The sequence below is a fragment of the Physeter macrocephalus genome, chromosome 14 (genome assembly GCF_002837175.3).
Source record: "Physeter macrocephalus isolate SW-GA chromosome 14, ASM283717v5, whole genome shotgun sequence".
Taxonomy (NCBI): Eukaryota; Metazoa; Chordata; class Mammalia; order Artiodactyla; family Physeteridae; genus Physeter; species Physeter macrocephalus.
The window spans coordinates 35,892,970-35,903,090 of NC_041227.1; the positions used below are offsets into that span (position 1 = coordinate 35,892,970).

At 41.5% G+C, this 10,121-nt stretch overlaps 1 non-coding gene across 1 annotated transcript; it reads left to right on the forward strand.

Moving 5' to 3' along the window:
• Positions 1-713: 713 nt before the first annotated feature.
• On the forward strand, positions 714-788 carry TRNAI-UAU (transfer RNA isoleucine (anticodon UAU)). Its single transcript has one exon. It is a non-coding gene; the product is annotated as a tRNA-Ile (tRNA).
• The last annotated feature ends 9,333 nt before the right edge of the window (positions 789-10,121 follow it).

Below are 10,121 nucleotides of genomic sequence, written 5' to 3' on the forward strand. Positions count from 1 at the left end.
GGGCAACTCCCCCCTCTTTCCAGTCCACCTGTCCCCTTCTCCCACCACATACGCGCTACCATATGGCCAAGAAGGCAGAGAAGGGCAATGCCGCAGTTGTGTGGAGGATCATCCACCAGGTTGTAAGGACCTGTGGGCTTAAGGAAGGAGCTTGTCTGCCTTGAGTGTCTAGGAATCTATCTGTAGGAGGAGATATCCAGACACCTCAGAATTTCAGCCAATCACACGTTACTGTCACAACTGTACTGTCTCTGAACCACATGTCTAATCACTTACATATTTTGAACTTCCTTTCTTTCAATTCTTTGACTCAGATAAAAACTAAGCTCACCCCACACTCAATTCTTCCTTCAAAGAACTTACCACAGTTTTTAATTCTGTTTATTTGTGTGCCTGGTCTACTGGACATGATCAAGGAATAATTGCTGAATTTTACTTGTTCAGTGTTATCAAAGACCAATTATTTTGTTTTGTTTTTTGAAAATTTAAAACATGGTTCATCTGCAAGTATAGAATAAACATGAATCAAAGATTTCAACTCCATTATGAGGGGACCAGGACTATGGAAAACCAGTTTCAAAGAGGAATAGAAAATCAGAGGTTATTACAGGCATTTGAAAAAGATAGACTAAAATGTCCAGGTTAGATAAGAGGCTGGTCATCATCTCACGGGGTCAACCAGACAGTCATCCTAAGGTTCCATGTAGTGTATTGGTTCCAAGTAGTGTAGTGGTTATCACATCTGCTTTATACACAGAAGGTCCTGGGTTCCATTCCCAGTGGAACCACAAGACTGCTTATATTTCTGTTCAAACAGTCACCTTAGGAGTTATTTTTTTCTACCAAACAGAACACGCTTACATCTTCTACTGGATGAAAATCAACATCTTCTCCACTAGATGGTGACTCAAATGAGAGGAAAGATCACGTCTTTTATTTTACTCAAATTAATTAATTTTACAAAGAAACTTTTCGCCTTACCTATACATGGGAACCAGGATTACTTTCCATAAATCCAAGGTAACACCCCAAAGTTGGCACAATAGGACAGTGTTTTCTTCAATGTTGGTAACGCCTGCATTTCACTAGGCCCAGCTTTGCAGAGAAGGCACAGAAAGCCTCCCTTGTGGAGGGGCACACTTCCTGGCCTTCAGGTTCATGTCTTTGAAAATGTTTGCTTTCTGGGACACTGGCTAAGCCAAGGTCCTTTTCCCAGTTGGACCACTACACTCTTATTAAGGCTAGGTTTTAGGTTTGCTTGAAGAGGTCTTTTCTGGCAGACCACATCAAACCATTACAATGAATACTGTTGTCTGCCAAAGGCTCTCAGTCTGGAGCCTGCTCTCTCTTGGTTAAAAAGGGAGATTAGCAAGCATTAGAGAGGTGTTGAAGACACCCTAGCACCACACTGAGACTTTCGACATGACATTGGCAGGGTGACCTACCAGGAATGAAATGTGGGTAACCATCTCAGTAAACGACTCTAATTTTTTTTTAACAGCACATCTCCTCCACGTATTGGGAAACACAGGGCTAGAGATGATGGCTAACACCCTCTCATGCTCTAACATTCTTGCTTTTCTTATTTAGGAATAGCGTCAAGAAATGAAAGACTTTAGTGAGCTTCTAATCCAAGATTTCGGAGAAAAGGTTCAGATACACGACACAGGATTCGTGACTCCTAACTACAGTCCGGTGCTCCTGCCAATCTAACTGTGGCACACACTGAGTTCTGTTTCTAAGTTTATGGGTCTAGTCAGAGTGAGATTGTATATGTGATAGGACTGGATGACTTCTGAGAATTCGGGGAGGAATCCTGGTAGGCAGCATTGAAATAGCCATGGTAAGAGGAAACATGGGCTCTGGTGCCAGAGCTGCTAGGATTGTGCTCTCCACCTCTACTCCTTACTGTCTGTGTAATCTTGGGTACATTTTTTAACCTCTTTGAACTTCAGTCTCTTTATCTGTAAAATGGGGATAGTATTCAGGCTTCTCTCATTGAGTCATTGTGTAGATTAAATGAGTAAACGGAAGGCATTCAGCAGAGTGCCTGGCCCATGGTCATCACTGCATAAATGCAAGATGCTGTTGAAACTGGCCTGCCCACCTCTCACAAGATTCCATTTCTCCTTCCATCCTCACCCCACAGCTATTCCTCTCGGTTTTAGAAAATAGCATTTCTACAGTACACAAGATCGTACTCTTCTCCACATGTTAGGCGAGGAGCCCGGCAGACAGAAAATCTCCAGCTTGCTTGCAGAACAAAATCCAAACGGACTGTGTTTTTATAACGGGAAAGGTCAGTAGTGAAGTGAAGAACCCCAACCAGTGTTTGTTCCTGCAGGACGAAATGATGGCAAATGAACAAGAATTTGGGAGCATAGCAAACATGGAGAAGCTGGCTGAAAGCAGGGCAGGATAGTGAAAGAGATGTAAAGATGGACAGAGAGATTTTAACTGAATCAAAAAAATAAAGGGAATTTAAAAGCTGTCCTTGAATTAAAAAAAAAAAAAAAACTTTGGGGATCACTAATGCATGACTGTTATACACCCTTACTAAGAAACACCAAGACACCCTTAGTAGGAAACACCAGTTGGGTAAATGTTCTGAATGGTCCCAATCCTCATAGCAGCATTAGATAATTTGGACAGTCATGATGTGATGGAATCTTCGGATTTTCATGTCTGATTTTTAAGGAGTGAATTCAGACAGATCTTCTGATAGAAACAGAGGGGCTTTCTCCATTTCCAAAATTTCTTTTGAAGAACATTTAGGAGCTGATTGTTATGTGCAAAACCCTATGGTAGAAGCTTCCCTCGAGGAGTTTCTGATGGAATGAGTGAAAAGCAGAACACACGAACAAATAATAGAAATCTGAAGCACTGTGACAGAGCCAAGAAATGGTGCTGTGGTCCATTTGTTACCAGACTATGGCTGTGGAGAAAGGGAAGTGGCCAGATCACAGTAAGAAAAATGCTGACACTTTGTGGGCTGGTCAGATGCCACTTAGTTCAGTTCTGGTTGTGCTGTTTTAAGAGGGACACTCAGGGAATATAAGATGACGGTCCCTGGTGATACTTTGCCAGGGAAAAGATGAGGAAGGGATCCCTGAAATCATCAGGTGGGCAAATCAGCAGAGTACCATGGGAAACATCATGAGGAAGAAGTCAGTTCTTTCTCTAGTATTTTTCTAGGTTGACCAGATGGAAATAATGAGGAAGCAGCTTTGAGCACACGATGAGAATGTAATGTCATGTGTGTTACTCAGAGCAGAATAGGCTATATTTGGAGGTAGTGAGCTCCTGACCACTGAAGGCATTCAAGTAATTTTTGGATAATAGATACAATCACTGCTAACCAAGTGATCCCTACATGGGGAACCCTTGAGTTTTTTCCCTACTCTAATATATTTTGTGAATAGTAGAAAAATTAAAACAGAATTAAAATAGAATTTTTTTAAAATTTTTTTTAAATGTTAAGAGCACATCTCTTTTACAAAATGAAGCACACAGATGTCATTTTATCCACCATCAGCCTAACAGATTTAGACCCCAATTCTAGCCCAGCTCCTTACTAGATAGGGTGTCTTTTCATACAAGTGTTTCCTCAACCCCTCTAAATTTAAATTATAGTCTCCTTGGTATATTCCCTCATAGCATCCCTTTCCCCTTCACAGCATTATCACAACTTGTAATCATCTCTCTGCCACATACTGAAAGCTCCAAAAGGACATGAAACACTCTGAACTGGTCACCCCAGATACCCACCACCCAGTGTTGGTGACAATGAGTGGTTTGCATACAGTTGTTGAAATGAATTTAAAAATGTAAATCCCTGCTCTTTGGTTCCAAGTTTTTCTACATAGTGGAGATAAAAATGCCTGCCCTCAGAGTTTTGTTTTTTAAAGGTTAAGTGTGTGAGTGTGTGTGTGTACATACAATCAGCATGCATAGGATATGATAATATGTATAAATGTGCATGGTATATGTTCATATATATGATATCTGAATTTCAACTCCTGTGTGGTGTGGCACATAGAAGGTGCCCAATAACATGAAAAGTTAGCATTGGTTTATTATTATGGCTTCTCGATACTGAGTGTGTAGTCTGTGTTAGAGAACTGTGGGTGCCCGGAAGTGGAGAAGTGAACTCTCGCTCTGAGATTCGAGGCTCTATAAATCCAGCAGAAAACATGCAAAAAAAGGTAATACTACCAGGTGCACAGATTCATTTATTCACTCAACAGTGTGTTAGGTGACGAGGATGCAAAGGTGGACTCTACTTGGAACCTAATACCTTTACTTAATATAGTGAAGGGTCTGGTATAAAAGATGGACACAGACATATAACTACAAGGCAGTGAGATGAGCACAAGAAGAGAGCAAAGTAGAGTGAAGACTAACCCCAGAGTGTTTGAATCCATCAAGTGATACTTGAATAGAAACTCAGATCAGGGACTTACGGGAGTCAGTGCTGAAATTCAGAGCCAATTTCTACCATATCTACCTGTCCATACCAGTTAGTAACAGGCATTGCTCCACTCCTCACCCCAGCGTTCCGTACCTACCCACTCAGTCCCTTCTGTGGAGCTGCCCCAAAAACCAGCTGGTAAAGACTTCCTCACTGGAGCTGCAGGGCTCCTTCAGGACCAAGCTGATGCATCAATCCTAACTGGTCTTTTCCTGAGCATGATCTCTTATTGACTATTTGACAATCACCCTTCCCAGGAGGATTTGGGAGTGTGGAGGAGGAGGAGGAGGAAAAGCTTGAGGAATAAAGGAACATCATAAAAGGAAAAGACCACGTGGTCTGAAATCACTGAAGTCCAAGGTGAGAGGGCAAAGCAGAAACCAGTGCGTCGGCCTAGGTGAGTGGATCTTGAAGGGCAAAATATTATGCAAGCAGGGCTCTGGCATTTTGATGCCAGCATTGAAATCTACCACTTTCTAGCTTTGTAGACAAGGGCAAATCATTTGACCACACAAAGCCTCAATTCTTCATCTATATAATAGGGATAATGATGACAAATTACCTCTTAGTAGTTGTGAATATTACTATGATCCATGACAAGTGATAAGTAAAGAATCTGGCATAGAGAAAGCGATCACTACTGTTATTATTGAGTGGCTCTGTGCTTATTGCTCTGCGTGCACGCTATTATCATTCAACCCTCAACATCCCTAAGCATGATTGAAAAAGATGGTAGCCTCTGGGTAACAGAACACATGAAGGAGTCCACTGTTAGGATGGATGGTTTCTGACCCCAAGTTTGTGCTGCAGATATTAGGTCCACTGTCACTCTGAGAATTGTGAGTGGATAGCTGGCTGACACATCTTTGGTGCTATGGCAACACAGACCTTTTTGATGTTCCTGCTTGATAATTTCACAGGCAATGTTGTACGTAATAAAAATTACATGATCCTGAACCCAACCAGAGCACTCTTAACAAGAGAGAGGCACGACAGCCAGCAAGGCAGCAACAGAGCTCAAGAGATGTGTGTAAACAGGGAACAAAAAGGAGAATTAGCCTTTAAACAGTAGCTATGAATATGCCATGGTAGCCATAAAGGCTGTTTCTAAGCCATGCTCTCCGTATTACGTTTGGACTTTGTTTCCTTCCTTCAATGGAAAGATGTTAAAAGGTTAATTTCAAAATGAAAAGAGAAGAAGATCATGTCCCAGGGTGATGGGCACACAGGGTACTTCCTTAAAGACAGAGCGAAGAGAGGGGCTTAGGGAGTCATGTTTCTGAGAAATCTGCTCTTTTAAAACTCACCTCCTTAGCTAGCTGCCTCACGGAACTTCTTACATGCATCACATTAAACCTCAGATTTGAGAAAGATGATCTCCTTTAAAACCCAGCGACTAATTTATTTCATTCCCTAGATTGCTATCTGTCTGAGCCAGTCAGATTAAATATTGATGGAGATGGTGATTTCCAGTCAGAACGTGCAACACCATGGTAACATCCAAAGAGAACGAACCTTCTAGGTGCACCTGCATTTAGAGATAGCTGGCTCCAAGGCTTCCATCTTTATTGGGATCCAGTTAATCTAAAATACAATCAAATCCCAGCCCTCCATCAATTCTAGCCTCTTTACTCCTGGGAGACAGATTTGATTTAACTTTCAAGGAAACCCATGTTGGCTTTCTTCCCTGTTTATTTATTTAATTTTTCTATTCTCTTCCACAATACTGGTTAGGAGTAATGACTTATTTTTTATGCCCCATATTGGAAGAAAGGTGTCCTTGGCTGCACCCATAGTTAGCAATGGGAGGAAGAGTCAGTGGTAGCTCAGCGGGCAGTGCATGGAGAGACTTTGAAATCCCGGGCATGGTCAGGATGTAAGTGTTGGTCTTTATTCAAGAATGTATTTCACCTCTCAGGGATCCTTGTTTAAGGTCCCTCTTCTCTCTCTGCCCTGCTCTGGAAATCTAAGATACTCACCTTCCTCCTGGATCCTGAGCTTTCTACCTCGGGCAGAATTCCCAGGTCACTCACCAAATAGTGGGACCATTTTTTTTTTTTTCTCATCCATCATCCTTACCATTCTGACACACACCCAGACATTCCCACAATGTCCCCAATAAGACCCACCATTCAGCAGTTACTTAGAAAGGATCTGAGTCTCTCATTCTGTGAACAGTGTCTGCAGCCACAATCTGACAGGTATTTGCATTTTAAAAGAAACAATACTCAAAAGTATGTGACATTTAAGACCTACAGGAGAGGCTGTTATGGAAGAGATTTTGTAAGTAGAAAGGACTGACTGGTAAGTATTGATCAGAAAGGAAATTTAGAGTAGGCACTCATTGTGTTGGATCAAAGAAAAAGTATCATATTTCATTGGTAGGGGTTAAAAAAACCCTGAAGTTAGTAAATTCAGAAGAAACTGTCAGTCAGACTTTGTGGAGAGAAAGAGCACTCACTACAGAAGAGAAGAGAAACAGGATAGTGGAAGACATTGCATTTGTTTACCCACAATTCAAAAGGGAACCCAGAACGTAGTGTGAATCTGAGCAAACACAGTGGACTGTCCGAGACCAGAGTGAATGATGCACTTTCACTGAGGACAGGGTCTGAGAAGGAGAAGTTCACATGCAGAGGAAGGAATGTCACATGCAGCCATCAGAGGTGGGGCTGGGGACTCAGAGACCAACAGCTCTCCACGCAGAATTCTCTTCTCCCATCACCTCCTTTCCACTGTTGGATACTCCTCAAGTCCCTCATCTAGCTGAGTGGTCCCTGGGGTGGGGAACGGGCTCCCGGAGCTATTTCCTTTGAAACTCTACACATGCTGGTTTCGCTTCTAACTACCCGGTATCTGAACACCCTCATAGTTTTGCCACTGAACAGCTGTATGACCACCTGAGTCATTTGATCTATTTGGACCTCATCTATAGATGAGGGTATTGGACTAACATAATGAAGGAACCCAGGATTCCTTCAATCTAGGATATATGTTATGTTTGACAGATTCTGCTGTTTGGAAAAGAAAAATACCTGAAAACCACAGATCTTGAGTATCCATGACAAACCCTTACGTGGTCCAAGTCGTTCCACTGTTTTGACTGAAATTAACCTTGGTCACATGATTTCTGGGTCATTGGAGATCCCTTTACTGTAATAATCAGGCTGACCCATATCCCTTGGTATATTGTTGGTAAGATAGCAGCAGGAGGAGCAAGCCCAGGGATGATCGAGGACCAGCGGCACTAGCCAGAAACTGAGGTCAATGGTGAGAAAGGATTTTTCTTGATTTTATAAGCTTGTAGGGGAAGGAAGAGGCTTCAGGTCATGCTAACAAGCAATAATCCTAACTGGTAACCTTTTTCTATAGCACTTCAATGTGTCAGACACCGTTCTAAGCACCAGACCTAGAAGGAACTCATATAACTTTCACAGCAACCCTATAAAATAGGTATTATAATTACAGATTTTATAGATAAGGAAACTAGGACACAGACTATTTAAGTAGCTTGCCCACGAGTATGCAGCTATTAAGAGAAGAGCCTAGGATTTGAAACCAAGAACTCATGTCTTGATTCAATGGGCATGAGACAACAAGGGAATCATTCACTTCTAAATCTCTCAGTAAATATAGAATGAGGCCAGAGAAATTTCTCCTGGATGTCAGTTCCCTTAAGGTCAGCCTATTGAGCCTTCAGACTAAGTTCCCCAAAGACATTAGAGACAATCTGGCTTTCTAATTAATCTAAGAGTTGGCATTAGTGGGAAATTAATGAAAAGGATTCTGGTAAATTCCACTTAACTTCTTCTGAACTTGTAAGTATCTTGGCATGGGAAGTATTCATAGAGAAAACTATTTTACAAATCAGTAATACAGCATATTTATTAATGCTTTTAACCTTTACAAGAACCATCTTCAAAGGGTTCCCTTTGGACAGAGATGAAGACTGAGTGACTGAGTGCAGTAACATTACTTATTCAAGCTCCAGAGTAAATGATGTCAGAGAAGGATCAAAACTCCTATTTCCTGAGTTCAGACCAAGGATTTTCCAATGAGACCACATGGACCCCATATTTCAATCTCTTTTGGTCTCTGTTTTTCTCTCTCCCCAACTTGTATCTTAGCATCTATGTAAGTCAGGATCACCATAGGAGTTCAAGTGAAGAGTACTTGAGTGAAGTGACAGCCCACAGAGATAGACATAGGATTAAAGAACTGTGTGCTATAGATGCCCCTCCTAATGCCTCCCATTCATTGCTGCCTCTGGTTTCTCTGCCTCTATACTTCCCCTTTCCTCAATCTATGTCCTTGTTACTTACAATTTTATCTTTCCAAGGCTTTGTTTAAAACTCCAAGCCTTTGATCATAATCTTCATGGGTTTCTATTGTCCTGAGGGTTACTCCATTGTCCTTGGTATGTGTAAAGGCACTTGGAGTTCATAAACAAGGCAAATTTCTGCCTCTACTTCTCTGTATGTCAAACAGTCTTCGTAGATTCTTTAACAGCTGTTAGTCTCATCAACGTTCTGAGGAACAGTACACATTTTAGAGAAGTCAGTACAGTGTTACTATTAAGGATATAAGCTTTGGAATGTGATAACATGGGCTTGGCTCCCAGCTCTGCTTCCACTAGCTTGGGACAGCTGGAGGGTTGGCTGGACGACGCATGATCTAGGATGATCTCACTTAGATGTCTGGAAGTTGACAGGTGATTGGCCAAGGGCTGGCTGACTCTCAGCTGGTCCTCCTTGGATCTCTGCCATGTAGCCTCCCATCTTCCAGCAAGTTTGGACTCATTCATATGGCAGTCCTAGGATCTCAAGTGTAGCTGGAAAGCAAGCCCTAATGTGAAGTGTGTTTCAGTTCTCTGCCTGCATCACATTTACTAATGTCCCTGGACCAAAGCAAGTCACACAGCGGAGCCAAGATTTAAGGGATGATGAAATAGACTCTACCTCTTAATGGACAGGGAGCAATCTTGAGCAACGTACCATACATTTTAAGTTTCAGTCTCCTTATATGAATAATGGAGATGCTAGTGTTCATTTCTGAATCATAAATTTGTAGGGAGGATTAAACAATATGAGATATATCAAGTGCCCAGTACAGTATTTGCACCTAGAACGCACTCAATAGATATTCTTCACTGTTTCAGTTCAAATATGAATTCTGTAGTAGCTATTAAAATGTAGAGAACATTCTTTGACCTTTCAGGGAATCTAAGATATCATTGAATTCTTGCTGTACAGTTTTAGTTCATGTGGCTTCTTTCTTGAACCTACTGGGTTTATTGCAGAATATTGATGATACTTGATTTCCGGGGGGCGGGGGGGGGGCAGTTTTAAAGAGCCTGGGAGCAGAAAGCAGTCTTTACATATGTAGACATTAAAATGGACCACAGTAAGTTAAAAAAGAAAAAAACACTATCTCTGGATTATAGTGATGAAAAGTACTTCAGAATGTCCTTTGGATTTATTAATTTTGTTATAGATTAATTATCTGAATAGGATTTCTGGCTGAACTCACAAAGCTCAGAATTTTCATTTAAGTCAATTTATCAGAGTTGTGGGTGGCCACATCTGGTTGTGTTCTGAATGATGTAGAAGATATCAACCAATTGGTCTTGTTTTAGAATGCAAACTTGTCT